We start from the raw sequence: 6,617 nt of genomic DNA, 5'->3' as shown, positions 1-6,617 counted from the left end.
ATTGCTTTGAATGTCAATGGTCTGAACTCACCAATTAAAAGAGACAGATTGTCAGAGTGGATCAAAAAGCAAACCCACCCTGACTGGTGTGGCTCAGTTAGTTTGGGCATCATCTTGCCAAGCTAACAAGTCACTGCTTCGACTCCCAGTCAGGGCACATGCCTGGGTTGTGGGTTCCGTCCCTGTCAGGGTGCAAACAAGAAGCAACCGATCAATATTTTGCTCTCACATTGATGTTTCTTTCTCTCTCTCTCTCCCCCTCTCAAAAAAATCAATACATAATTTTTTTAAAGCAAGGCCCAACGCCATATGCAGCACACGCACCCCTGCCGCAGGCGGTGAGTGCAGGTCTGTGCAGGCGAGTCGTGAGCACACATGGAAAGCCGGCCTAACTGCGCGGTTTTGGAAGAAAGCACACAGACTGGAGCCTTCAGCACCGCCCTAGGGAAAGCAAATGGGGAGCTGTGATCGCCCAGCCAATCAAGGGAGGGCAAAGGATCTCAAGAGCCTTCCTCTTAAGAACCTCCCCCACCCGAGAGGAAACAAGAAATGTGAAGCAGATGTTTCCACAGAAAAGGTCTGAGAAAGCCTCTGAGTCCCAGCAGGACTGGCGGGTAAAGGTATTTTTTTCCAAAGGCAGATGTAAAGACTGGTGGAGGGAACTGCTTCTTCGAATGTGGACATTGAACTCAATGCAAGACCTCGGGGAACAACAGAAAAAAATGAAGAAAATACGATATCATACCAAAGAAACACAATAATTTTCATGTAACTGACCCCAGCATTATGGAGAGATCTACAGCTTCCTGAAAAATAATTCAAAACAACTGTTTTAAGGAAGCTCGGTGAGCTATAAGGAAACACAGAAAGACAAATCAATAAAGTCAGGAAAATAATACACAAACAAAATGAGGAGCTTGACAAAGAGACAGAAATCATTAAAAAAAAACAACTAAGCAGAATTCTGGAGCTAAAAAAACATAATGAATGAAATTCAAATTCAATAGAGAGCATAAACAGGAGACTTAAACAAGTCCAGAAAAAGAATTTCTGAATTCAAAGACAGGTCATTTGAAATTATCCATTCAGAGGAGAGCAAAGAAAAAAATGATGAAAAAGAGTGACAGAAGCCTACATGAATTATGGGATATCATCAAATGAAATAATTTATGAGTTATGGAAATCCCAGGAGAAAACAAGGAGAAAGGGCAGAAAGCTTATTTAAAGAAATATGGCTGAGGGCCTGGATGGTGTTGCTTATTGTATTGAGCGCTGTCCTGAGAACCAAAGGGTTGCCATTGCCAGTTCAATTCCCAGTCAGGGCACGTGCCTGCATTGCAGGCCAGGCCCCCAGTAGGGGGCGCACAAGAAGCAACCACATATTGGTTTCTTTCCCTCTCTCTTCTTCCCATCCCCTCTGTCTAAAAATAAATAGATAAAATCTTTTTTAAAATATAAATAAAAAATAAAGAAATATGTCTGAGAACCTACCAAATCTAGGGAGAGAGATAGACATCCAAGTTAATGAAGTCTATAGGTTCCCAAACAGATTCAACCGAAAGAGATCTTCTCCAACACACACTATAACAAAGCAGTCTAAAGTTAAAGACAGAATTTTCAAAGCAGCAAAAGGGAAAAAGCTCATCAAGATTAATATACAAAAGTCAACCTCTTTCCTACATACCAACAACAAACAAGTGAAATTTCACATTTAAAAAACACAATATCACTTACAGTAGCACCCCCCTCCCAAGTTAAATAAGTATAAATCCAACAAATATGTATTAGCTCTACCTGTGGAAAACTCTAAAAGTATTATGGATGAAATTAAAGAACTAAATACAGGGAGAGATTTTCCATGCTTGTGGATATAAGACTTGATATTGTCACAATGCCGGTGGTGCCCAACTTGATCCAGGGACTCCATCCAATCCCAGTCAAACCCCAGCAAGTTATTCTGTGGCTATCAACAAAATGATTCTAAAAGGCACGTAGAGAAGTCAAAGATCTTGAATAGACAGCACACTATTGCAGAAGGGCCAAGTTGAAGAACGGGCACTGCCCGACTTCAAGACTGAACTCTAAAGCTTCAATAACCCCTCATTCCGCACACACTGGCACCTACATGTCAGCTCTGGGTAAGCATCGCAATCCCGAGACAAGTTAAGACATTCTTTTCTCCTTTGTTTTTTTTTCTATTACCTTCCTTCTTTCTCCTTCTTCATTCCCCTCCCCCCTTCATGCCTTCCTTCTGCCCGTAAACATTTATTGAGAATTGCGAACAAAAAGGAATGAAGTACTGACATACTCTACAATATGAATGAACCTTGAAGACGTGATGCTATGTGAAAGAAGCCGGTCATAATGGACCACATTTGTTACAATTTCACTTACATGAAATGTCTAAAATCGGCAAATCCATAGGGATAGTGATTATTTAGGGCTGCAGCTGGGGGTAGAGTGGGAGGAAATGGGGAGCAAATGATGGTTAGCAGGTTTTTTTCTCTTTCTCTGGATGATAAAGTGTTCTAAGTTGATTGTAGTGAATATATTAAAACTATGACACTGCACACTTAAAATACATGAATTACATAGTAAGTACATTATATCTCAATAATGCTATTATTCTTTTAAAAGTCAGTCCTAATAAACTCTGTACATAGAAATAAAATGAATAAAGTAGGAAAAGAGTCAAAAAAAACAAAAAAAAAAACAAAAAAAAAAAGAGAATTGCGGGGGCTGCGGATGCCCAGGCCAATCCGATGAAGCCCGCAGACCCCCTTCTCAGAATAATAATGCTAAATGAATAAAATAAAACACCAAACTTTACAAAGGAACCATATTTGATTGAAATTCAAGTATCACAATATTTTAAAATAAGTGGTATAACGATTGATATATTATTTTCGAATTAAAAAATAAGACCCAGCAGTAAGTATTATAACGAGATCTCGTAGTGGGTATCTTAGCTATAATTTTGAGCTGGTGAAGGGCATAAATGTTGTTTTGAGACATCCACAATGGCTATAATGAGATACAAAATAATCTATGATTTTTATTAGTGACAGTGTCACAAGTGCTGCTGATACTACTGTGATTTGTTGCCTATATTCATAACTGAAGGAAGGATGACATTTCAGCTCAAGGTCAGTGAAAATAACAATATAGAATGTTGTCCCTTCCAAGTTCCCAGACCCAGATCCCTGCATTAAGGGACTTTGAAATCTTTTTCATGGGTCATGGGTCACAGCTAGCCCTCTCAGAACGAATGAATAATATAAACTAGACTAGACCGGAATAAAATAGGTTAGCATGCGTCACTCACAACAAAGGTGAGTGCAGAATTATGAAACTTTTATTTCACTTGTGTGTGTGTGCGTGGGTTTTACAGGTCACGAGGCAAAAATACTTCCTGCGACTCATGGGAAAAATATCTGGGAAGCCATGGCTTGGGGGAAAGCAGGCCTAGCACGGCCACTGCCACTTTGCAGGTGCAGAGATCCTTGTCCCTCCCTCTGGGCCCAGCCAGCCTTGGTTGGCCCCTGGCTGCACCTTCAGCCCACGCACAAGTAGACACACAAACCCAAGCTCAAAAAAGGCGATGCTGTCCATGGCTGCATGACTATTTCTGCCCTCCTTGGGGAGAGGAGCAGGTGTGGCAATGCCCATGTCCTGAGCTCATTGCCTGTCGAGGGGACGGGCCCCTCCTGACGGCCACATGTCCCCACAGCAAATATCAGGAGAGCTGTTTGTGAAGAGCCAGCTGGCGGCACGTCCGGAGGTGTCAGGCTGCAGAGGTTTGGGGCTCATTAAACTGCCTCGGATGAGGCACTAAAGCGATCTGAGAGCAGGCGGATGTTTTTCTGCTTTTTTGTACGTGTGTGTTCTTCTTATTCCCCATCCTGGAAATCAAAGGAGGGAGTCCAGGAGAGCATACTGGAATCAGAAAAAAAATTTTTCTAAGAGAATCTCCTCCCTGGTCTCCCAAGGGGGAGGGAGTTCGACACTCTGCAGATGGGCTATGAAGGAACAAATGACTTGGTTGTCAGATGTGTAGGCAATGAACCCTCTGTAACACAGAGGAAATTGTTAAAGGGGAAATAGGGGCTTTGGGGGGATTTTAAACTGCAGCTCAATCCAGCAGTTCAGAAGAGAAACGTTGGCGGTATCTGCAGCATCTGAGTTCAAATTCTGACACTATTTCCTTGCTGTGTGACCTAGGGAAAGCCATTTGCCCTCTCTGGTCCTTGAGTCTCTAGTCTGTAAAGTGGGAAAATAATAACATCTACTTCAAGGAGCTGCTGGAAGGTTTCAGTGAAAAGGTAGAAAGTGCTTAGCCCAAGGCTTGACATACAGTGAGTGCTCAATAGTGGTAGCTGTCACTGTTACCTTCATGATTATTTCCACTGCAGCCTGGTGCCTATGTCTGTTCCTTAATGCAGATTTATTGTCCAGGCTGACCTTCTCACGATGCCAGAAGTCATGGAGAACATGAAATCACGCTAATTAACATTTATTTACTTATTGTGCTGGTAACGGTTCACATCCTAATTAATTCCTAGCAGCAACCCTATGAAATACAGCCTATGAAATTACCATCATGAATTTATCATCACCAGCAACTCTGTGAAATGATCATCATTCTCAGCATACAGATGGGGGACCGCACCATCTATTGCCTGTAACAAATTACCCCGATACTTAGCGACGAAAGACAATAATAAACGTCCATTACTTCACACGGTTTCTGTGGCTCAGTAATTCAAGGGTGACTTAGCCACACGGTTCTCTGAGGAGAGACAGCCAAGGTGTCATCCAGGGCCACAGTGATCGAACGCTTGACTGGGGCTGGAGGGTCCCCTTCCAAGGAGGGGCGTGGCCTCAGTTCCTCACGAGAACCAGCCACGGGTTTCTTGCGTGTCCTCCCAAGACGGCTGAGGGTTTCCCCCAGAGCGAGGGATCCGGGAGAAAGACAGAAGCTGCAATGTCTTTTTTCAGTTTTTTTAATTTTAATTCATTTTAGAGAAAGAGAGAGAAACATCGACTCGTTTATTGTTCCACTGGTTTATGCATTTATTGGCTGGCTCCTTTTTCTTTAATCCTCACCCAAAGACACGCTTCCATTGATTTTTAGAGAAAAGACAGCAGAGAGAGAACATTGGTGTGAGAGAAAAACATTGATCGGCTGCCTCCCATACCTGCCCCAGCCAGGGATCGAACTCGCAACCTAGGCATGTGCCGTGACCAGGAATCAAACCGGCAACCCTCTGGTGCACAGGACCGCACGCCAACCAACCGAGCCACGTGGCCAGAGCTCATTGGTTGATTCTTGCACGTGCCCTGACCAGGGATCAAACCCGCAATCCTGGCACATTGGGCCAACGCCCTCACCTACTGAGCTACCCAGCCAGGGCCTTGCACTGTCTTTATCCCCCAATTTTTTTATGATGAAAAAAATACACATAACACAAACTTTGCCATCACTAGCCTTCTTTTAAGTGTACAGTTCATGGTATTACATAGATTACTATTTTTGGGCAACCATCACCACTGGCCATCTCCAGAAATTTTTCAACGTACAAAACTGAAACTCCGTATCCACGGAACGCTAACATCTCACTCCCACACCCTCTGGCCGCCACCCTTCTCCCCCCTGTCTCTGTCATTTGACTCCTCGAGGTACCTCACGTAAGGGGAGTCATGCAGTCTTTTGGGGACTGACTTATTTCACTCAGCATAGTGCCAAGTTCATCCACGCGGCAGCACGTGTCAGAGTTCCCATCCTTTTTAAGGTGGGAGAGTATTCTACTGTCGCTATGTCTTTTTATTATCCAGCCTTGGAAGTCACACATGCTGTCACTTCCACAGCATCCAATTAGTCGTCTGGGTCAGCCCTATTCACTGCGGACGAAGACAACACCGGGAGCGAATACCAGGAGGTGAGAATCATCAGGGTTTAATTTGGAACCAGGCTACCACAGAGCTGAGTTCCCAGACGTCTAATAATCTAACCTAAGGTCACACAAAGTCAAGTGTCAGACCTGGGACTCGAACACAATCACATGCCACAAGCACCGCCCCTCGACCCACACCTCTACACAGCTTCCGCTGATGCAGGAAGAGGCGCCCTGCGGGGCGGAGACTCCCGTGGGGCGGAGACTCTGAGGGGCGGAGACTCTGAGGGGCGGAGACTCTGAGGGGCGGAGACTCCTGCGGCGGAAGGTGAGGAGGTTCGGGCCGGAGTCTCGTTTCTGGCGCTAATTCACTCACTACGTGACCTCAGGCAAGTCATTCCCCCTGCCTGGGCCTCAGTTTCCTTATTTGACGTCAGGGGCAAGAGTGACTACCCGTGACGTTGAGTTGAATAAAGAAAACGAATACAGCCTCTCAAGCTTAGTCCACAGCCAGGCAGAAAGAATACATTTCCTTCCGGTAAGTTTTTCAAACGTTTGGTTATTTACTAGGCAATCATTTCCTGTGGTAGCACCTGGAAAGGGGGTGAAAGGATCTGCAAGGAAAATCTCCCTCTCACTCCGTCCATCCGGCACCCAGTTTCCGTCTCCAGAGGCAACCACTGTTACTAGTTTCTTGTTGACATATTGTGTTTCTTCGTGTTC

Source organism: Artibeus jamaicensis, unplaced genomic scaffold, assembly GCF_021234435.1.
Source record: "Artibeus jamaicensis isolate MK-2021 breed Jamaican fruit bat unplaced genomic scaffold, CSHL_Jam_final contig_685, whole genome shotgun sequence".
NCBI classification, from domain to species: domain Eukaryota; kingdom Metazoa; phylum Chordata; class Mammalia; order Chiroptera; family Phyllostomidae; genus Artibeus; species Artibeus jamaicensis.
The sequence above is the reverse complement of the archived record's forward strand: the minus strand, read 5'-3'. Positions refer to the sequence as shown.